The sequence below is a fragment of the Sorex fumeus genome, unplaced genomic scaffold, assembly GCF_029834395.1.
Source record: "Sorex fumeus unplaced genomic scaffold, SorFum_2.1 ptg000006l, whole genome shotgun sequence".
Lineage (NCBI taxonomy): Eukaryota > Metazoa > Chordata > Mammalia > Eulipotyphla > Soricidae > Sorex > Sorex fumeus.
Window position 1 is genome coordinate 34,864,362 of NW_026606063.1, and position 24,826 is coordinate 34,889,187.

At 36.5% G+C, this 24,826-nt stretch overlaps 1 protein-coding gene across 21 annotated transcripts in view; it reads left to right on the forward strand.

Moving 5' to 3' along the window:
• Positions 1–2,553: 2,553 nt before the first annotated feature.
• The window catches only part of MYT1L (myelin transcription factor 1 like), a 501,918-nt gene continuing 479,645 nt past the window's right edge, over positions 2,554–24,826 (forward strand). For 16 of the 21 annotated variants that reach the window (XM_056128243.1, XM_056128236.1, XM_056128302.1 and 13 more), the window contains exon 1: positions 9,592–9,744. The gene's annotated coding sequence lies outside the window, so the exon portion shown is untranslated. The other 5 variants (XM_056128242.1, XM_056128237.1, XM_056128238.1 and 2 more) reach the window with 4 other exon arrangements.

A 24,826-nucleotide genomic window follows, 5' to 3' on the forward strand; every position in this document is an offset into this window, starting at 1 on the left:
ATACTTTATAAAAGTGCAATCTGAAATAGTGAAAAATGATAGCATATTGTATATTCAAACCTTTAAATACTGCACTGGACCTCACTATTTGACCTAAACATGCAAATTTTCCTGTATATTTTGTTCTGTTTATTTTTTCAGAGGGAGGCTTTGTCCTTTAGAAAATGGAAAAATTCCCATTGTGCTACAGTTACAGTCTATGATCGCTTTGGAGCCCTCCTTCACTCTACAGTGACCACCCGACCTGAAGAGCTGTCCTTTATCGGCGCGGCTGGTTGCCTGGGGAGCTCGGGATCAGTGTCCTAGACACAGGAGAATACATGCTCCCATTTTTTTCCTACTGACTGTAAATGATTCCTATTCTTTGCTCCAAAGAACATCCGATTCGGTGCCCAATCAGCTGAACAAGATGCACAGACGTCACTAGTTCTGTGTGTGTGTGTGTGTGTGTGTGTGTGTGTGTGTGTGAGAGAGAGAGAGAGAGAGAGAGAGAGAGAGAGAGAGAGAGAGAGAGAGGAAAGAGAGGAGAAGGAGAACCGAGGAAAGGGAGGGGGAAAGAAAGGAGACAGACAGGAAGAGGGAGACTGCAGCTGCTTGGCTGAGTCTCTGAGTGGAGTCTCCATTCGGGCAGCTCTATTGATTTCTGATTCACACTGCAGCAGTAGGGCTGGAGTGTAGGAGATTAAAAAAAATACATCCCAGAGAAAGAAATCACTGAAGACAAAATGTGTGTGCTTTGTGTGTGTGTGTGTGTGTGTGTGTGTGTGTGAGAGAGAGAGAGAGAGAGAGAGAAATTGTGTGTATATGTATATGCATATAGATAGTTTCATATGAATATCATGTATTTGTAACCAAAAGGAATCATGAATCTGAAAACCAAAAAGATAAAATTAAACATCAGAGGTGTACAATTGTTAATAACAGAAAATAACATGTAGGTAAGCTGAAACATAATGAATTCAGAAAAAAAAACCCTTGGCTCTAACTTTTAAGCCATTTCTATAAGAGATGGTAATATTCTAACTTCTAGAATCACTTAAAAATCTGAAAATTTAATATAGTCAAAAATAAGTTTATTTTAGTGGTAAAATAAAGTTTTATCTATCAATTTTGAAAGAGAAAAACTTTATTTTTATTAAATTTTGTTAGATTATTACATCAGTCAGCTTTCATTTTTCTATCTCGAATACTTTGTGTTGCATAATATCTAGGATACAGTAACAGGCTGGTTGCAAATGCTGGAAACAGAAATAGGTTTCCTCATAGGCTACACTTCAAAGTATCCAACTGTGAGCCTGTGAAGCAGAGTTAGACTTCTCTCAAGGTCTGTTGCCTGGGATTTGGTCATAAATTATTGTATCTAGGTGTAAAAATGTTTTCTTCATTTTCTAAGCAGCTTGAGATTATAACCAGACTTAAGATTTATCAACTGCACAGCCCCTTCCCCGAAAAACATTTTTTTAAAAAAAATAAAAGACTGAAGTAAATTCAGTTGTATAATAATGGTGGCATCAGGCAGACAAGCAGTCTGCATATGAGCAGCGGGATATTAGGGGGAATGAACAATCCATTCTCATCTCCCCCAATCATGCCCACACATGTATGCACACACAGACACACACATATCCCAACGCCAGTCGGTCGAGGGGAAAAAGGGCGATACCTTTTTAAAAGACGAGAGGCAGCAAGCCATTATTAGCAAGAGCTATATTGAGCATGCTTGCCAGACAGGCAGCAAAGCTGAGCTCTAGTTCCGCCCAGACATGTGCCTTGCCATTTTCATTTTAATCAGCCTGCTCAGGATGGCTGCTGATTCATTTTGCAGGATGTCCCCCTGGGAGCCAAGGTGGGAGCCTGAGGCGAGCTGCTATTGCATCAATGCAGCACAACCACATCAGACAGGGAGCACAGAAGACGGAGAGGAGAGAGAAAAAAAGAATTCCGCACACCACATTCCAAATTTCAACACGGCCATTGAAAAGATCCTTCATGAAACCCAGTCCATTACCGAAAATGTAATGAAACAAAAAGGAAGGGGAAAAAATGTGTCACCTTGTCATTTTATTTTTCAATCCACCTCCCCTCCCACCCCCCCCACCCCCTTCAAATGCACGCAGGCGCGAGCGGGCACACGCACACACGCAGACACCCCACATCCACATTATGGCTTGAAATTTTCGTTTTCTCCATGATCCCTGTAAAATGCAGCATATACATCTATATTTTTATTTACCTGGTAGCTAGCTGGGGTGGTATACCTGATTTCGCTGGAGACTTTGATTTGTGGGATTGACAACCTTATTATGCAGTGAGCTTATTATTGATATTATTCTGCTCTCGGTTGCCATGGCCACCTTGTGAGAGACATTCAATTTTCTCTCTTCCATCATCATTATCTATGAGGCCATCTGTTGTGGAAAATGAATTCAGCCTCATTTGCATGACTGATAAGCAATTTTTTTTATCTATTTAACAGAAGGTCATATGCCGGGGATTTGGAGCTCGTGAAAAAAATGTGGAAAAAAAAAGCATATCGAGAGGATGAGTGGGAGTGCGTGCATTAGGGGATGCATGTGGAAGTAAAACAGATCCCTCAGGCCTGCGAGCCTATCGCGCTGCGTTTGTCATTCCTGCCGGGCGACATTTTTTTCCCTTAAGCTACTGCACTCTAAACAGTGAGAGAGCTTTCCCTGCAGTCTTCTTCAAGCCCCTATTTTTTCCTTTCCTCATTGTTTGTGGGTGTATTTTAATTCTTTTTTTTTTTCATTCCCTGGACTATGGGTTAAGATTTCAATATTCACTGAAGACAAAAACAACCTTTTCTGCATCTCGGTGGTAGGCACGTTCCTCATCATCCTTTAAAACTTGTGGGGAAATAGGGTTTTCTTTTCTTTCTGTGTATTTTGAGCCAGCACACTTACCAACCTTGTGGTTGTCTTTAACTGGGGCGGTTGTGGTCATGTTGTGAGGTATGTGATCCTTGTTAGGTTAATTCTGGGGACTTAGTGAACAGGGTCTGTTTTGCTGTAGTTCAAGGGCTTATGCTGCAATGCCTATTGTTTGCTCCTTTTTCAAAGTTATTTCATAGTATGGGTGGTAGCTAAAATGTTTCTTGACTAGACAGTTCATAATCTACAGGAGTGTCTCTTTAAAGCAAAAGGAGTGTTAGATTGCATGCCTTGACAGTGATGTTTATTTAAAAAAAAAAGAATAGAAACTTGCTGCATGAACAGTACTTGAATGATATGCAGATACTGAAACAAAAACTTCCCTGAGACTTCTCTGGATTACTTCACATAGCAAATAGAGTATAATATGTTTGACAAAACTTAAAATGTTAGAGAGCCATTAGTTATACTTGACTAATAGTGAAAAAGTTGACAAAATTTTTAAGAATAAAGAGACTTTAACTATAAGAAAAATGTTCAAAGTTTCATAATAATAAAATAATATTTTATATATATAACAGAAATATATTTTAATAGCACTTTAATAAACTAACAATCAATCTGGAAACTTTATCTTTAAGATAAATAAAAACTAAGGCAAACATGCAAATATTTTGTGCTACCTATTCAAAGTATAAGACACTGATTTTTAATTTTATATTATTTAGTCATAACAACTTCTCACTAAAACTATATAATATATATATTTTAGTTATTCATTTACTTAGAATAAAATGCTTTACTCTTTAAGTATAATATATTTTCCTCAATAAAATTAACTTTATGGACAACATCCCACTATCATTATGAACAGAAAGGAACTGTTCTAATTGTTTAACTTCTTAAAAATCATGTTTCTTTAAAAATTGTAGTCATGTGTTCCAGAGGAACAAAATATGATTTTTTTTAAAAGTTAATAGTTGTTTTGATACAACACTCCTTTTTGAAAAGCTAAGCACCATATTCCTGTAAGTTTTTATCTTTAAAGAACTTTGAGTCAAGGTGTTGATTGTATACTCTGCATGTTACCTAGTCACACATTATAGAAAAAGGAAGTTTATTCTTTTCTAAGTAACTTAAAGGAAAGATTATGAATCTATAATGTTAAATACAATAAGTTTATTGGTTAAATTTTTCTTAAAGTGGTACTATAATAATGAATGCTCTACTAAATACAATAGATCATTTCTATTATGTTTTCATAATAATAATTTACTTGATGGCACTTTTAAAAACTTTTAACACACTATGATAGCACTGGACTTTTCATAGCATTAGAAGCTGTTATATAAGAGTCTTCTCCTATAACTGCCATGTTTTCGAATTTGAGTTTGAATATTAGAAAAATAAGTTTATTTCAAATAGTAATCTCACACTTAGAAAGTTCAAAACAAAAGTATTTTAGTTACGGGGATCTTTTTAAATGACATCATTTTTCTCAGAGGACTACAGTCTCTGTAATGTGATACCTGAATCTATTTTATATTATGAAGGATTATGTTGTTGCTTTTTGGCCAGGACATAAAGTCTTCAGTCAGATAAGTGAAGCAAAATTGTGAACTTCTGAGAAACCTAGTCAATAGTGTAGTTGGTCTCCCCACTAACCTAACCACTCCCCCCCAAAAAAAAGTTAATTACCAGTCTTGGTTGGATTCTTCCTTGCCTCCCTGACATTTGACTGCTGCTAATTCACTGATTAATCTCATTAATGTGATTATAGTAGGATTTGGAGTTGGCTGCCATTGTTCTGTAGACAGTGCTATTCAGCCTGAGCACTTGCCACCTCATTCAGTTTTGCTGTGATTTTTCAAAGGCTGGTTGAGTGAGCTATTGTGAGCAAGGCCACTCTCCCTTTCCCTTTCAGCACCAGGAGCTGTCCGCTGCTGATAGCAATTACATTCAGCAGTGACTGACTTCCTACTAGTTTACTGGCAATGTGAAAATGGCTCACTTTCATCACCTTAATGATTGTGCTCCTTGAGGTAGAAGTAAGAGAAGTCTATCAGGTCACAATTGGATGTTTTGAAGATGGTGGCAAAAAACATATGCAATCTCTATATCTTTATTTTCAATATAATTATTTCACAATGTAAATTGCCAAACATTTTATGAAAATTACTTATATTTATATAATGTGGAAGATGGAATACTTGAAATACTTTGTAGGTATGTTTTTCAAAAAGAAAATTGAAATGTTAAACCAAATATACTTTAATGTTCATAAAATTCCATTTCTGAAAAAAATAGACCTTCTTGTGATAAATTACCACAAGATGAAGTAATAAAGCAGAAAGTATTCATGACACATAAATATCAACTTCTGTCAAACTTGTATCATCCAAAAGAACTTAGATTAATTTTTTTTAATTTGTGTTAGAAGCTGAGATTCAGTTTGCATCTCCAACAATTTGTAATGATATAAGTTGTAGTGTACAAAAATCCATAAGGAAGTAACAGCACACTTGTTCATTTTGAACTACAAAAAAAAAACACAACAGAGCATTATTTAAGGATTTTTTTATATTTTTTAAAGAAATAAACTCTTTAAAGTATTGCTTTTTAGTTATGACTTTTCTAACCTGTGATTTTTTTCTGTCTTGAAAATATTTATACCATAGTACTAAATATATCAAATTATTTCATTGCATACCTTTCATTATTTAAATGACAATTTTTATGTATTGGAGGAAAGAAATCTTATTTTACAACTTTGAGACTTTGTAGTGTTGTTTTAATCTGTTAAAACTACATAAAATTCAAACTTTAGAGTCAATAATCACACTATACTGATTTGTTTCAAGATATTCTTTATGTAAAATTCTTGTCACATAAATTAAATTATGCCTATGCAAAAATTTACTTTCTAGTACTTATTTTCAGTCACATGTACACATAATATATCCATTTCTATCTGTGAGACAGTCTAATTTAAGGGTAATATATCATTTTTTTAAATATAACATCATCTAAATCATTTTCACTTGCTATACATTTTGCTGGCTACATGCTGAGGTTTAAGTTAATTAAACTTTTTGTTTTTCTAAATATTTTTTATTTATAAGCACATTCCCTGGAATAAAATAAAGTATCAGAATTCATTAGTAACAACCAATGTACCCTGACATGGTAGTGGACCTGGGTTGGGTTTCCTTGAGCCCAGGATTATAATTTTCAGTAAATAGCCAGTTTTTGAAATTTACCTTATACTTGGTCTAAAAGTCAACCTTGACTCCTACTTTCACCAAAACTTTCCAAAATGAAAGATGGTAAGTTAAGAAAGTATTCCATTTTTATAAAAGCTATAATCATATTAAATTCAAATTATAATTTTACTGCAATGAAGTAAAGTAGTTTCAACATTTTTAATAATGCCTTTTAATATATGTCTTCTATCCCCCTATTTGGGAAGTGGGGGAGTGGTTAGCATTCCTAAAGAAGCAACAAAACATAAACAAAACCTTCAAAGTGATTAACATATTTTTCAGCAAGTGAAGTTTTATCAAATTGAATTCTTTAACACAACACTACACTTGACATCACTGATACACACTTTTTGAAGCTGAACTAATGAGGAAAGGCATCACAAACTAGGAGAAATATATATGTATATATATATGGGAAACAGTAGTATATATGGGACTATCATGTATGACAAATATAAAATATTCTTGATTGGTATATACCACAAACTAGAGATGTTGCAGATAGTGACCATTACTTCACAAGATATAATACTAAATACTCTATCTTTGTAGTAAATTGTTGTACATCTTTTTACATTGAATTATTTTAAGGTAAAAACTATATATGCTTCCATCAATAAGCTATGTTTCAGTTCAACACAATATTTGAAATATGCCTTGTTTTGACTCCTCTCCTCTCCTCTCCTCTCCTCTCCTCTCTTCTCCTCTCCTCCATCCTTTCCACTCCTCCCCTCCCTCCTCCTTTCCTCCCCACCCCTCCCCATTCCCTCCCCTCTCTCTCCTGTCTTCCCCTCCCCTTTCCTCTTCACCTCTTCTCTCTCTACTCTTTCTCCCATCCTCTCTCTTTGCTCTTCTCTTCATGCCTCTAACTCTGTCTCTTTTTCAACTCTTTCTCTTCTATCTTTAATGCATGCATAGTTCAAGCATACATGATGATTTTTCTATGCCTGTTTTCACAATGAAACAGTTTTAAGCTTTGACATCATAATGAGTCCTCAGGGTATCTGTAGAAGTAATCAGAGATGGCAGAGAAAATATAAGCCAGGTGTTATAAAACTAGAAATAATGCATAAATGCTTATTTATTATGTGAAGAAATACTGATCAGCTTTGCTGTATTGAATTATTCCATTAGGGATTTTTCCCTAAAATATACCTCTTTTAAAAAAATCCCTGCTTTCCACGTGGTGATTATTGGAAAAGTTGGGAGGGAGAGAAAAATATTTTAGTATAAGTGTAAGATGCATTGTGCTGTGTGAAAAGACAGAATGGAACAGAAAATTCTCCTTCTAAACCTTTCTTGCACTCAGACTGCAGTGGCACAAGCAAGGCTGGATGAGAAGGGTATTGTAACCTCTGAGTAACCCGTATGTCTGGTCTCCACACATGAGGCAAAAGGCTTGTGCTTAGAGTATTAACCTTTGAAAGCCAAGAGAGGTGGCTCTTGGTAACTTGGGACTTCTGTGCCATCCTCCCCACGGACGAACGCCACAGACAACCTTGTGCTCTGTGGAAACCCTGCAGTGTTTCATCACTGGGGGTGCCTCTGCCCTCCGCTCCTTGTGCACAGAGAGCTGACAGAGTGACGGCACTGGAGAGCAGGGCAAACGGAGTGGAAATGGATAGGGAAACTTGATCAACATGTGCATGGTTTCTTCAGGGCAGAAATAGCCTAGAGTGTGGAGAAATAGACTGCGGAGCAAGGTTTTCCTTGATGGACACCAACTCTTCTACAAAAAGGTACCTCTTTCCTTTTATTTAAAGGCTGCATAGGATTTGCTTGTGGCAACTTCCAGCTCGTTTTGGAATTCTTTCACCTGATCTCTTAAGTACTTTAATTAATAGTGACTTCCTTGACTATCTGACTTTTGCAGTTGCTCTTGCCTGACGATACATTATAACACTTCTTAAAATCGTATGGTTTGATGTATAAATGAGCCAACAATGGACTTTTCAACCAGTAGAACGCTATTGTGGGCACCGTTCTGTCTGCATGCCGCCTAGAGTTGTTATTAAACAGGAGTCTGTGTGTTTGAGGATAATGTCCAGAGGGAGGGGTGGGAGGTGCTAGAGTAGCCTTTATGATTTAGTGTGGCCTTTCACAGTGGTGCAGGTTATAAGGGAGATTGCTGGAGAGTCCAATGGTATCGGGACTGCTGGGGTAAAATAATTGTTTGCTTGACTCAAGAAACCATTTATAGAGTCAGAACATTGTTTGTAACCAAGAAACGCTAGTAAAAGTCATATTTCAGTGTTCCCTTTTGTAATGTCAAAATCTTATTAGATCTGGTCTTTTCGGATAAAACTTTTTCTGATTTGCTTTCCTTCAGACAATAACAAAGGTGGATAGTGTTTTAACTTTCTTAGAGAAATAGTTTTGCCTTTTGTTTTAAAAGCAAACGTTGAAAGCTCATACTGAAAGAGAACAGAGTGTGGTTGGCAACCAAAAGAGATTTTAAGAGTCAGTTAACTCTTGTGTGACTGCTCTCCCATTTTGCAAAGTGGCAGGACAGATTTTTGGAACCTCTTTTTGTTTTTGTTTTGATGCTCAGCAGTAGTATCATGTAAAATATTGTAGGTTCAGATAACTTCGTGAGGCTTCTTTGGCCACCGCATGAATTTACCATAACATCCAAAGATAAAGGGAGGGTGGGTGGATGGGTATTTTTAGATGTATTGCCTAGCCGGTAGCTGTTAACAGCCTGACTGTGGTATTTACAGTTCTCATCTATTACATTCAATACGGCACTGCACATGATACACATTCTGCTCTAGAGATTTAGGGGCCTGTGGGTACAATGTAAGAAGCATACAGCATGCATCCCCAATCTTGTCTGACTGTGTTGCAAGCTTAATAAACAGGAAGGTTAGAAATTGCCGGTTTTATCCACAGCTTTAACTTGAAATATATCTAGCTCAGCGATGAAGTTACCTCCCCTACTAGGATTTGGGGGAATGGATATGTTTTGTAGTGCTTAAAGGATGCAGCCCCGAGACAGGGTAAGTCAGCAGTATGCTACTGATGTTGTTCTGCAGCAGCGGTCTGGTCTCTAAGGGAGCCTGTGCTTGATGCACACAGCCGGGGCAGCTCGCAGCCCACTGGCTGCGTCTGCCTTTCAATGGAGGCTCTTCTCGGCACCCACCAGGCAGAGAGAGCGCTGCACGCATGCCCGTCTTGCCTGTCGTTTAGTGGTGTCAACTTATTAATTTCCATCTTCGACTTCAGGCCTGTTAGTTTCCTGTCTGAAAGCATTATTACTTTTGTCCATGTGGCAAAATAATTAGCATACAGATGAGAAGTGGCCCCGTGCCTGAGCGCCGATAGAGAGAAGATGCGCGGTGGAGAGTTGATTGGATGAATGGAGAACAAATGGTGGGCGTTCAAAAGCATTAGAAGAGTTTTGTAGTCGTGGAGCAGGTTGGAGAATTTTCTGGGTGAGTCCCTAAGATGGAAGCAGGGGTGGCTGCTGTGAGAAGGACTGCCTGTCAAATGCGGGCCTAGCTGGAGGTGCCAAGGGGGCTGCAGACCCTGATCCTGCATTTGGACTACTTTGTTTTGCGATTCTTCAGGTTTCTCTTTGATATTCCCTCCAGGTAAATATGCCCTGTTTCTTGTTTACGGAGCATTGGCTCTGCTTCTCAAAGTGGAGCAAAGTTCAACTCCTTATGGTCAGTAACAAAGAATAGTCCTTTGCTGCTGGTTTGGGGTACTTGCTTCATCTGTCTTCCTGTGTATATGAGTGAAGTGAAAATTAACTGTTTAGAGATTATTGTTTTCTGAATTTACAGCAGCCATTATTCAATGTGTTTAATTAATATTTTCTGGAACAGTGTATCCAGACCAGGAAAATTAGCAAATGTTGTTTCAATTAAAGCCCAGACCTAATTAGTTTTGACTGGTATATATTTTTCCTAGCTGGAAGAAGATTTTAGCTAATTTAACCAGCAAGTTACTGAAGATTTTGAAAATTATCCTCAAGTTTCTGTTGATCTGTGAAATTTGCAGATAGGAAATGTAAAAACTAGCACAAGCGCTTAGATTTTTAGATCTTTTTAGAAAAATGGAGACTGTTTTTACAAATTAGACTTCTGAGTTGAGAAATAAGTATAAAGCCTGCTGGAATTCTAATTTTTCTATTGTCACCGGTGACACATTTCTTATATAATTCTGTGACTATAGTACTGCAATATGGATGTTTTCATATTTAGTTAAATATACTTCTATCTCTGGGAATTCACTAATAAATAGTTCTCTCCTGTTTTCATAATTCCTACTCTTCTTAAAGGGTAAGCTTTTCATTTTAACTGACCTAATTATTTCGTCTCCCTTTAAGGTTGAACTTTAGTAGAAATTATTGTCCTTTTACTGTTTTTTTAAGGTTTCCTGAATATTTTTGATCACTTAATAAATTTATTTTGCTTTTACTTTAGGCTTTTAAAGAAAGAGCTGTGTTACATTAGTTGTTTGCGTTAGACAATGATTGAATATTTGACAGAAAATGCAACTTTTTAGTGGGCTATTTCTTCTGTTTAGCAAAACTTGTCTTTTCAAACAAGAAAGAAAAAACTACATTCAGTGGACTTAAACATCAAAAATATGATATTGGAAAACATATTAACCCTTTATATGAACCTTTTGGCACTTGGTTTTGATTATTTCCCTTCTCACTCTTCAAGTTTCCGAATATAAACATTAAGGTTATTGTTTTAAAAGGAATGCTTGATTTTACATCAGTTCATGTACATCTGTACATATGTATACTTAGGTATGCATGATTTTTTTCTATTTAATTTTGAGATTCCCTAATAATTTGGAATAAGAAAACAATTAAGGTGTTTTATTTTTTATCTAATTCTAAGAATATTAAAGTACCAAATTGTTCTCAAAACATATTTGTGAACTCTTACATTGATAAAAGTAATATTTAATATTGCTATTGAAAATTATTCTATATTTTCCCTGGCTATGTTTCATTTTAGAATCAAACTAAGATTTCTGTGGTTAAAATAGCTCTATTTAGTTTCATGGTGGGCTATAACTTTCTTAAGACAAAATAACAGCATTGAGTTTTTAACCTCAACATGCCCATTTATAAATAGATAAGAGCACTTGAATATTACCTATCACAATGCTTTCTTTGTGCCAGAATCTCTTCTAGAGGTATAGTCTTGCATTTTTTAAGGGCCAAAATTATGTCATATTAGTTTCCACTTGACAGAGTTACTTTATGCCACTATCTGTCACATTAGTTCTCAGGCACTGTTGAGTTGAGAAGGTCTTGCTTCAAAGACAATGAGAGGTCCCAGAGCTAGGAATGTGGGAATGTGTACCAGGCTAAAAAATGTGTTTTCTAGGGGAATTTTTCTTTTTGTAGTTTATCTTTAAGGTTGAAGATTAGCTTTGGATAATAAAACAGCCTTTTAAAGTAAATTTATTAAGCAGTACCTGTGATGCCCAAATATTAGTCATATCAGACACTCTTGACTTCACTGGGGAGAGTGGCCAGGAGCCGGGAAGTCTTCTATTCTAGTTGTTCTGTTCTGTGTCAAGGAAGCTCTAGGGGCCATTCTTTGTGGGGTTCCATGGACTGTGAAAGAGCATGGACATAAATATTTTTACTTCAGATGATAATTTGACCTTATTTCTTTCAAATTCCTCAATCCTGATGAATTTTTATTTTCCTAGGAGTAATGCAATTAATTTCTTCAAAGATGAGATGAGTGCATGTATATGTGCTTTTAATGTTAGTATGAAAATATTATGTGTAAGGTGACAATAGTTGAACCATTGGGTTGATATGTTTACTACATAAGACTGCTTTAGACATATTTGTGCACTCATTTGTATACTTGAAAGGAACTTTATGAGTCAGTCTTACATACTGACTGTTCTTTACGAAAGTCTGAGTGCTTAGACAACCGACTAAAATTGCCTTAGGGAAAATTACCTCAAGATTATTAGACATTTTCTTGAGATATTTTCAGATGTGGAGTGTCATACTTAGGTCTCTAAATGAAACAACTTATGGACCAATAATTTATAAGGTTGGGGGGTCTTTTAGTATAGTGACAAAAATTTTCAAGATGGATTTCTAGCTATAAAATGGCTTTGAGTAGCATCTTCATGTCATCCTAACCTAGACTCATACTAGATTTTGGAGGAACTCAACAGAATTTTTTAAAGTCAGTATCACCTTCCAATTTCAGGGGCTATTGCATCTCTCAAAGAGTGATCCCTAAGAGTGACGGGCAATTCTTAGATATTGACTTTAAATTTGACCCAATCTTCCTTCCCTGGCACATGTATTCCACTATGCTGCGCCATCTGAACAGAAGCTGATAGCACAGAGCATTTTCACCATGAAACAATGCTAGCCAGACTGGTTGTGGAAATAATCGAGTCTGCAGGGCACCCCATAGAGAGCCATCAAATCAAGTCTGCTCTGGAGCTGTCTGCTAGATTGTGAACATTCAGAAATCAATGCTGCATCTGCTAGTGGACCCTCTGGTTCCCTGAAACTCCCACCTGCCGAATGCATCTGGGCAAGGGCTTTTCAAAATCCAGTTTCCTTCAGAATAAATTTAATACATCTTGAGGGCCAGGCACAAGCAAATTGATTCTATCTCTGTACCAGGAAAACTCATAAACATCTGTAAGAACGCAGATTTTCAACAACCCCAGGATTAGGGGATGTTATTTTGTGAAATATCCCAAGCCTACTCCCTTCATACCTCATGCCAGCATGGCATTTTTTAATTAGGAAGTTGATTAAAAAGGGCACGGTAGACCACGGATGTATGGTCCTTTGGCACCCATCCAGCTGTTTGTTGTCTGGGTCGTGGAAAGTATTGCTCATCACCAGTTGCAGGAGAGCAGGAAAGAAGCGGAAATCACTATAAGGCAAAGGGACAGGACGAATGAAGTGTCCTATTGTATGTGCTAATGGATTATGTCTGTGGCTTCTCCATCCCTCTAAGTTTTTTCTGCACACAGACTTGCTGTCTTTAAGAAACAGTGACTACTTATACTTTATAGAAAACTCAGACATGCAGATCAACTGGATGTGTGTGTGTGTGTGTGTGTGTGTGTGTGTGTGTGTGTGTGTTTTAACTTGCAAAATCCTATTCTAATAACTTCTCAGTGGTCAACATGATGGGTCATAACTATTTGTATTTTCTTCATTAAATCTGTTTTTGGCCTCATATCTTTTATTTTGAGAAGTTGGCAGTAGTTGTAAGGATAATGCTGTTCTGTTTATCTTTCAAGAATAATTGGTTTTCTTTTATTTTTTTCAATTAAGGGAAATTTCTTTTTTCATTGGATATTTTGGGTCTCGACTTATATCAAAGAAATAAAATTTTATGACTAATTGTAGTACTTATGTGGCCAATGTGGTATGAATAAATATCTTTTAAGAATTTAGCCTTGCTCCCCCTCTCCATGGCATGTGTTTGTTCTACATCCAAATAAACAAATAAATATATATATATAAATATATATATATATAAAATCCACCAATGAGGTTTTACAAACTGCTGACATCACTCATCTCTCAGGCATATATTCATCTCAGCGTTCAAGATCAGGGGAATATCTGTTCACTCAGGTGAACTTTTCAGTTGATGGGATAACTATTTTCTCTTTTGTTCTCCTTCCTCCAGATGCACTTGTAAATTTATTGCTTTTGGGTTCAGAATTTTGGAAGACTTTAGAAAAATCATAGTGGAATCACTAACAATGGTTTAAAGACCAGGGACTCTCCACATTGTCTTCTCCTAGAAAAGAGAAAATAAGGATCAGTACTAAAACTCACCTCCCCCTTCCATTCTGAACACATCAACTGAACAATTCATGAAGAATTCATGTACTCACCGCCTACTATGTGCAGAATCAGAAGGGAGATAAATGAATAAGATGAATTTCTGAATCACGAGTCAGAGTATTATATATAAACATATATTGTAACTGATGTTATATATATTAGATTCTGAGTATATAAATTTTTCTGATAAAATACATTTTTTATATTTGATATTTAAAAAACCTTGGAATTGACAAAAACAAGTTTTCTTACTTAATATGAAGAGTAGGCAATGTTGATGTTCCTGTCTTTTGGATGATTAATACTTTAGGGATCAAAGTGATCATTCTGAAAATTAGATGTCAATTATAGAGCATTGTATAATCATATTTTATATTTAATTAAATATATCATTTGAGTTTTTTGCCTTATTATAAAATCTAGAGCTAAAAAATTCCAACTGCATTAGAACTCTTGGTTGTTGGTCCTGATTCACCATGGTTTTTATATACCCATTAACCATCCTCTTATGGTATGGAGGGTAACAGTGAATCTTTGCTTACCTTAGAATGAATGAAACAGTAAACAGACTGCTATTTTGAAAGATTTTTGGTAAATGTTAGGTGTCTGTTTTGCAGTTTTTGAGCATTTCAAAGCTGTTGACCCTAGGGATCAACAAGAACACATTTGAGTATGGCGTGGCTAAGCCTGAGATAAATGACTGAGGCCAATATTACAAGCAAACAAGAGATATCCTAGATCCTACTGACTCACCTCTGACTTTGTCTGTGACATCAGAAATCTACCTTGATACAGCTAAATGAGGCAGTGACTTGATCATCCATGAGCTCACCATTGGCTGAAAAGCTATCACAAGAAAGAGAGGAGAATTCAAATTAGAAATTCACTGTGCATTTCAGACAATTCAAATGTGTTTATGATACTCTTACACTGAGTTAGATATGACTAGGCACTCCTCTGTGTTGAGAAATTAGAATTTTGTATTTAAATTTTATAAAAGAACAGTTTAGAATTAGTATTTAATATTCTCAGAGTTTTCAAATGGAAGTCTAAGATTACATAAAATAGGAAATGCATGTTGAAGTAGATACTTCAATATAACAGGAAAGAAAATACGAATAGTTTCCTCATATACATTTCAGAATAATTTATTGCATATTATTTGATTAAAATGTTACATTTGGTACTGAATTAACATTTCGAGGATTTCCACTTGGGTTATGAATCTACCACTGTCTTTTGAGGTTCCTTTCATGGTCCCCAAAATAAGAATGAAAGTGGTTTTCACTGTCCAAATGTTTTTTAGCTAATATGCTGTTACTGGGATTTTGTTAGCTCAAAAACAATCCTTTTCCCTAAGAGACCCACATCCATAGTGCAAGCCAAGAAATGGTGTGTCTGTCCCCCAGGGACAGTTAACACACCTGTTTACAAATGGACTGAGCCACCTGTTCGTCTAGTTTTAAAGTTAATGATCAAAACAAAATCTGATCAAGGGGGTCAGTATAATGAGGAAGAGAGTCAAATTTGTGCAATTTTAGTGACCCATTTTAATGAATAATGCTTATCTATATTAAATTATGCATACATTAGACATATAACTGACATGTGCTAAAAATTATATACATCATGGATATCAACAACAGAAGGTTAAATTCAGAACTGTATAAGGATACTTTATAGCTAGTAAAGTGATACTTTATGGCTAGTAAAGATGACTTATATCTTCAAAATTCAGACTGTAGATTAAATTGATTTGACTTCAAAAGTTTCACTGATGTGAATAACATTGGAGAACCAGAATTCAAACTCAGTACTTCTGTCCTCTTTTCCCTCTAACATTAACTGTCTCCTTCCTCCTCTCCTCAATCCAATTCTCTATGACTGGGCAACATGCCACATGATTCCATTGATTGACTTGTCTTCTTGCTTCTGCATCCCTAGTTGCTTCTTCTCTTAGATTTGTAGTTAGCCAAGGAAAGATTTGGAGACCATAAGTGAATCCTTCTGCTGATTTGTAGTATCTTTTCCAGAGCTAGAGGCCGCTGCCTAATTGTTTGGTTCTGTCAATAAGATTTCATACCTGTAGATTCCTGAGCAATTCCCTAGCATGTTTAAAATGGCCAATGACACTAGAAACTTCTCTTTGCAATCATCGAGTAGGATCTACTTTACACAGCAGTTTCCTGTGCAGTGAAAAAATGAACTATGTGGTTGTTTGTGCCCCTGCCAGAGGGCAGCATAGACTGCTCCTTGTCTGTGGTCATTTTCATAGAATACCCTGAGGCAGACTTGACATAACCACCTGATGCATCCAAAGGAGGTCCTGGTTTTAACGTGTGAGTTTAATTCACAATCACTAAAGTCTGCTTGTATTAGCATGAATCCTTTCCAGTTGAAGATCACAAAATAAATCTCCAAGGTGGATGTAAAATTCAAACATGCAGCTAAGGACTAAATTTAATCCTAAATGATTGTCTCTCTTCATTCTACATTTGAGATCTACAATTATGATTTAGGCAAGCTCTCTATTCTCTCTATTCTCTCTATTATGGCAACTAGAGTGGGTGAGTTGTCCTGAGAGAGTTCACCAAGGTCTCTGTGTTGTGATGACTCTTCCTGCTTTGTTTCTCTCACCTCCATCTGATTGCTGTAATCCCTCTTCACCTGTCATAATGTGGGCAAAATGAAATGCATGTAATTAGTGTCACTAAACTTGATGCCTAAAGAAATAGCCCAATTGGCTTTATGCCATACTTTTCTTTTTTCTATTACTAGTCTTTAAGAAGTAGTAATAGCCAGGACATGCAAAGTTGAATTGTAATATGTTTTTTTTTAGCAGCTACCATGTATTATACAATCTGTGACCTACTTCTGGTAGCCTAAAGTACCCCAAATGAAAAAATCCAGACCTTATTGATACAAATAAATATGAATATTTTACCACAGTGGAAAATATGTTTTCATCAATTTAAAAGGATGGACTCGTACTGTGGTTCAAACATCCAATCAAGTAAGCAAGGATGGTAAACTCATCAAGGGGAAGAAACATAAAAAAGACAACAAGCCCATGGTGAGATTAACGTGCTCACTCTCTCTGTATATCTGAAACCCAGACTCCTCAGTCACAAAGGTCTTCCAAGGTCACTGTAACCAAGAAGGTTCCGTTGAGGAAATTTAGATGAAGATATGCTTTTGTTCCATAAAACAAATGACATTTTTAAAAGTCATAAGTGCCATCAATGAACTTTCTAAGTATTGGTAACTGCTTTCACAGCAGGGGAGGAACAATAAAAGGCAACCATGTTCATTTTCATGTGGATTAACGACTCTGAAGAATTAAGATTGCAGGGAAAGTAAAGTCAGTGAAAAGGAAGATTCAGAGACAGTACAGATATGCTTAAGACTTAAAATTTGGTTATTTATCAGTTCACTTAATAGTGAGATGTTATAAAGATGAGCCAACAGGAAAATCATACTCTGGAAAAAAGTTACACTTTTATTAATTGACACTTTTGTTTTTTACACATCCAAACTATTCACATATAGTTTAGTAGTTTAGCAGCTTAGTAGACTAATAAAGATAAGGTAAACACCATGATAACAACAATAATCAAATAGTTAAATTATGTGCTACACTTACTTCTAATGAATTATAACCTATAAAGCCTTCAGGAATATATAGGATTGTGACATGCACGTATATATACAGCATATATACATATACATATATACATATATATGTATATATGTGCATATAGAGAGAATTGTAGTTTAATTTCTTTCATAAAGTGACATGCATATATATGCTTACATATAGTATTTGTTTAATTATCTTCATAAAGTGATATGCATATTAAAGACTAATATATATATGCATACTGTTTAATAAACTTCATAAAGTGATATGCATATTAAAGACTAATATATATATGTACTGTTTAATAAATAAGCCCCAAACCAAAGCTTTTTTTGTTAATTGGGAACATAATTGATAATTCTTTGTATCTATAATTTAGTTTTATCTTTTGGCTGATAATAATGTTTTTGTTTTGTTTTGGTTTGGGTTTTTGGTTTTAGGGCCACACCTGGAATTTCTCAGGGCTTTCTCCTGATTGTGAGCTCAGGGATTACTCCTGGTGGTGCTTAGGAAGACTTATGTAGGGCCTAGTATCAAACCTGAGTTGGCCTCATGAAACCCACTATAATATTGTTCCTGCCTAATGACAATTATTTTAAGTAAACTCAGAAGTTACTTAGTGAATGTATATAAGGGTAGACATTAAACTAGGGATGAGACAAATCTTTTTATTAGACACCAGAAGTCTCATTGAGGATAAAAGATATGAATATCAAATAGATAAAATAGCAGAAATTAAAAAGTTCTCAAGTCCAGTCAAGGAACCAGAAGGAGCATTGTGTGATCTTTGGTGGTGACCCTACTTTGTGTAGAGTACCTGGGATAGCAAGTCCAAGAATTGTATTTTACTGAGGGACAGCTGAAAATGAACACTCCTTCAAAGACAGATCTTGAAATTGGTTCTATTCTTGAAATTCATGTAATTTGGATAGACAAGGAAAAACATAAGTCATGTCATATTCATAGGAACATATAAGTATAGTAAATAAATTCACCTCTCTGCTTGCCATCATTAGGTGGCCTTTGACACCATGGATTCTATGCCCTGCTGCATTATTTGTAGCCTATACATGACTTCAATAGCTTCTGGGGACTTACACCTAGAGATATGTGAGTAGCAGCTCCATCTTAACAACTATTAATTTTGTTTAGGATTTGAGGAGGGAAGGCTACCTCTTGAGGTGCTCAGGAGCTACTCCTAGCTCTGTGTTCAGGGCTTACTCCTGGCAGTGCTGAGAGTTGAACTGGGATCAGTCACATGCAGAGACACACCTTGTACTTTGTCCTCTGTACTCTTTCCAGCCCAATATTTCTCTTTTTAAAGTTTATCAAATAAAGACATGTTGTTTCATTCCATGATCAACTATATAATGTTTATTGTTTTACTGAACTAATAGCAATAATATTAAAAATATTTTAAAATATTTAATTATTTAAATATTTAACATTAAAAATTATTCCATAATCTCTCACAAAACAGTTCAAACGTTTATCAAAAGAAATGGGAGATATGATTTCTTCATTGTTCTGAAAATCTTTAAGTAGGCATTTTTTTTAATTTTCAAAGAGAGAAATATATTGTAGAAATAAACTTCTAATCTGTTATCAACAAAGTGTTTTTTCTAAAAGTGTTTGTGAAATTATTTAGGAACTGGAGAGTTACTAACTTAGATTTGATCCCTAGTACCACACAATGTCTTGAGTAACCCATAGTGTTAGTTCTCAAGGCCTCCAACACCTCAGGGTGTTCCTAGTGGCCACTGGCATTGTACCTAAGTAGCAATATGTCCTCAGGTCCATGCACTGAACTATCAGCAAGGTAATCCCCAGACCCCTGAATGCCACTTAAGATTTCTGCTCAAACACAAACAACAATAAGTAAAATTGTGTATAAGAAGGGCTAGGGATATAGTCCAAAGTGTCAGAACACCTGCTTTGCATGCAGAAGGCACAGACTTGATATCTGCTACTGCATGGTTTCCTGAGCACCACCAGATACTGTCCATATTTTTTAATTATGTATGAAGATGAATAAAACACTCAATTCATGCTTCAGTATGAGTCTCAAGTTAGTTATAGCTTACTCTTCTATGTTAAGATAGAAACAAATTATCTCAGCAACTATATGGTGTTTCTGCAAATAAAATATAAATAATATTTTTCACTTTATTTCAGAATAAGACCACATCTTTGACACATCTGCTTCATGCCAACATTTTCTCTAAGTCATATTCAGTAGGGTTTGTGCTTACCCTTTCTCTTTAAGAAAAATGTCTCTATGTCTTTCTTCTTACATAGTTCCTAACTTTAAAAAAATAGTAAAAGTAAGTAAAGTAAAGGCCCTCCTGTTGTTCATCGATTTGCTCGAGCGGACCCAGTAACGTCTCCATTGGAGATTTTGTTGTTACTGTGTTTGGCATATCGAATACATCATGGGTGGCTTGCCAGGCTCTGCCGTGCGGGCGAGATATTCTCGGTAGCTTGCCGGGCTCTCTGAGAGGGGCGGAGGAATCGAACTCGGGTCAGCCATGTTGGCTGCGTGCAAGGCAAATGCCCTACCGCTGTGCTATCGCTCTAGCCCTTTAAAAAAATAGTAATTTTAAACTAATTTGTAAGCCTAAATCATAGTTAATTTATTCAGAATATCATATTTATTATTTTCTTCAGATCCTGATGAAATTAGCCAGTATTATTTCTATGAGCTTAAGGTGAGAAAGAAGAGAGAGAGAGAGAGAGAGAGAGAGAGAGAGAGAGAGAGAGAGAGAGAGAAAGAGCTCATGTGAAAATGAAGGCTGTGCACCACCTCCCAGCAGCTGAGACAGCTGGTGCTGGAGAGCACTTTGAGAGGGGTTGCAAGCCACCAACTACAATAAGTTTTCCAAGTTCCATTTTACATCAAGTGAGATTTTCCAAAAGCAATATGCTAAGTGTTAGCAACTCTATTTTACTTAAAACTTTTTTTGTTATTCTAAGGACACTGGGAAAAACAGATTCTTTTATCCTTTCTTCATTGATGTATTAAACATTGAAACATCTAATCCAAATCTTTCAAAGATATGGAATGTAAATATTATGTTTCAAGTTATAAGTTCATTGCTATTCCATTATTTTCTTTTATTTGCATCCTTAACCAGGCCAATGATGATTTGTTTCTTCCTATTTATTAAGGTTTTTCAAACAATAGACTAGCAGCCATTAAATATTTCTCCAAATAGCCAAAGAAATGTTTTTTCTCTGTCTACCCTTCTTCCCCACCTGCCTCCTGAAGAGGCAGGTAATTCCAACTAGAACCTCAACTTCCCATTTCTAAGGGGAACATAAATCTTAATAGCTTCTCGCACAGCTTTTGGAAAATGTCTAATGCATTGAACATGACTTTCTGTCCTTGGTCTATCAAGCAAAGGATTAGTCTCTCCCTTTATAGAGTCTGAAAATAATTGGTTAATGATACAAAAGTATCAAGAAAATTACCCTTAGTCAAAACTCTTAGCAAATCTTCAAAGTACCCATCTTCCTGTGATCATATAAAAGAAGTAGAATCAATTGTGGTTCTATTTCTCAGTTGTCAAAGGAGGAAACAATGGATAACAAACAAAGTTAGAAGCACTGGGACTGTGAACATACCATTAGCACAGGTCAGAGAAGAAAGAACAGCACCCAGTTGGCCTGGAGGCATCTAGTATGACTGGTTGATTCGGTATGTTGGAATTTTGCCTTATGCTCTTATTTTCTCCTGGATTCCTTCTTTTTCTTACCCTAGATACTTAAGGTAACACTTTCACCAGCAACCAGGAATTGCAGAGTGTTTCCTCATGCTGCCCATAAATCTGAAGCTGTTTTCACCCGAGCGGCTTTGTCACACACACAATTAGATTCTGCAGTACTTGTAATTGAGCATTGCAATTCATACACATTACAGACAAAGACAGGAGCTGGCCCAAGGACCAAAACATTGCCTAGAAATATGGTTGGAACCCCAAAATGTTTGTGCGCACCCCACTAATGAACTGAAACTATAACACACTCATATTAGCATTCATAAAGTATTTTCTTGGTGGACTTGATTAAGTAATCCCAAACTAAAGAAACAAGCTTGAGGGGTAGGAATATTCCTGTAGTTAAATGTGGTACAATATGGCTCCTTAAAAAAGACCTTGGGGGTTGAAACAAAGTAGGCACACCATATGTATTTAATTGGACTGAGTTGTCTGTGGGTAGGGACAGGATGATTATGTTTCCCCATTTGATTGCTCTTGCCTACCCTGTCCAGGAGCAAAACTTTGCAGGAGGAGCCAGTGCTGCAAGCCTATGTCCCTCCAATATCATGTAACTTGAAAGCATCCAGTCATACCAACTGAAATCTGAGTGGTACCTCCTAAGTTTTGATACAGTGACCTCATCTTTATTCTTTAGGATGCCATGGAGTAATACTCCATTACCCAAAATAAGGTAGTTTCAGAGTTTTCGGCTTATATTCCGGGGACATCACCTTAATTATTTATCTCACAGCTTGTCATCCTGCTCTATATTACAAAATGAGAATTAAACAATATATACTAGAAGAGGCAGAACAATAAATTGAACCAAGATGCTTTTCCAACTTCTTGTATGAATATAGAAGCATTGAACTCACAGGTTGGATAAAAATATGTCTGTGTGATGGGGTCCAGAGGTATCCACCATGTGGCGAATATCTTCAGACTTCCACTGAGTCAGCTAGGATTTATCATTGACCTCTTTTGATTTCCGAGTGATCTTGGTTTTCATAATATGAATGTCCTCACTTGTCATCTGTACCACACTTGATGTAAGTCCCATTTTTCATGGTCAAAGCTGAGGTCTGAAGGAAGGAAGTTCCATGACTGACTGTGGAGGAGTTGAAGCTCTCACTCACTGTGAGGGCTGAGTAAGTCACCATCACTTCAGTTATTAAATCCATGGATGTTGTATACACAGGTCATTGGAGGAGGAGGCTCCTTTTGATTCATACCATTTTATTTCTAGTTGTTGGCTACAGGTAAAAGAAAATTACTGTTTGTCCCTCTTTTATCCTGAAGGCTCTCATATATTCTTTCCTTAATTCCTTTTAAGCAGCTCTATCATATTCTGGAGATTATGGATAACCACATGTCTAGATATTCTGGGCAATATTAAAATAAGTGGAAAGTAGACAGTTTTAGACAACAAATATATGGAAAATTTAAAATGACTATAATTTAAAATGACTATATTATATTTTAGGATTTGATTAAAAAGTTCTAAGAACCCATAAGTATTATGATTTTCTCTAATTAGAGTGAGGTCATGTCAAAAAATGCTAATGCGGGATAACAAAAAAAGGTAACATTTAAGATAATCCCTGAAGGAAAAGTAGGATTTTAAGAGATAATTACAGAATAGGAAAAAAAATTCAGGCAGAGAAAATAAGGTGAGAAAATCTCATAGAAAAAAATACACACAGCTTTTTAGGGAACAGTTTAGAAGCCCTTTCTAAGAGAACTGAGTGTTTGTGGAGGTGTAATAATTTATGGAGAACAGACTCACAGCCCAGGTCTTGTTGAGTCCTGGGAGGTCAGGAGAGTCACACTTACAGGAGTCTATGTATGAAGAGATCATGACTTTGTTTGCCAGATAATGGGAGATTACTGAAGGTTTTTTGTGCAGTTGAGTGACAAGGCCAGAGCTATTCTTTAGGATAATTAATCTGGCAGCCAATCAGTGGCTACTTCCTGCCAATTCTGTCTCTAAAATAGCTCTCCCAACTGTTCCATCCCCTCTATTCCTTCCACAGAGCCTCGAGAGTAGACTGTCATTATCTTTATCCTGGACTGTTAGAGTAGCCTTAAATGCTGCTATCCCCTCCCCCGCCCTCCGGCGCGCCCGCGCGCAGACGTGAGAGCAAACACACACGTGTGAGTGTGTGTGTGAGTGTGTGTGTGCACGCGTGCGCGCACGCGTGGGCGCGCGTGCACAGACATGTGCATGCACACACACATGCTTATAATTGCATTCTACAGTCTGTCTTCAGATTAATTATTCCAAAATGCAGCTTTGGCATTTTCGTGCTGAAACAACACCAGGATCTTATTTCCTACAGAATTAAACTGACTACCTTATTCTATTTTGAGGCAATTTGCCACCCATACCCAATTCTTTTATCCCTGCACTTTTTTAGTCAATTTCTGATCAGCAATCTGTTCAGTGATGAGCTTGACCATTCCCTGCCCAACATGCTTATTTTTTTCACAAAGTCCCTTTAACAGCAGAGCCTTTTTTTTCAGTGTCTTTGAAATATTCTATCTACTTTCTAGGGCTGGTTTGCATACAGCTTTTTACAAAACCCTTCCATAAGATACCTCTTCTGCATCTTTACATAATGTTTTAAAAGCCTTTCTTCTGTTTACCTTGAGTTCATAATTATTTATATAACGGTACAGCTGCCCAAGGAGGCAAACAGCACTGTTTTGCACTTGTGTATGTGCCTGTATCAATGTTACCCAAGGGTGATGCCAGTATCTCTCTGTAGATGTCAGGAGGAGTTGGGAAGAGATCTGATGGGCACCCTTTAATGGCCGTTGCAGCCAATAGTACTTCTTCATCCTAGATTTTCTGTCATGAGTCCATATACACCCTGGTGATAAACTTATTTATGTCAGTCTGTATTTTATCACACACCTGGATATTTGGGCATGGTCATGTCACCAGGTTGTTGTTACATGGAAAGTAGTTCATGGCTCAGGACATGTGAGTGACTGCATGCTCCATAGCTGTTATCCCAATCACTAGGGAATGTCCTGTAAAAGTGATGCTGCTCTAAACAGACCACATAAAAAGTGCTGTAAGTCAGCTGTCCAGACCACTATTTGAAAACCATAGCCTTCCACACAATTTATTTTACTTCATCTACTTATGCCATAAGTGTGTTCTACCTCATTCGGGCCATTTGATACCACTTAAAAATAAATAGTTGTGTATCTGCCACTTCAGTTCAAGCAATGAAGAAGGACCCTTGAAAACTCAAACTCCTGGCACTTATTCACAAAAATCAATGAAAGTGCTGGGAAGGGAAAGTGATTGAACTACTGGATTGGTAAAGTTTTTCCTTTTCCTCATCTTTCTTCTGCCAGTGCACGAACTAGGATGCAGCAACAAAGAGAATTTTTGGAGAAACACACAAAGAGAAGCAAATGTAGAGAACCCTAGGAATTCCTTT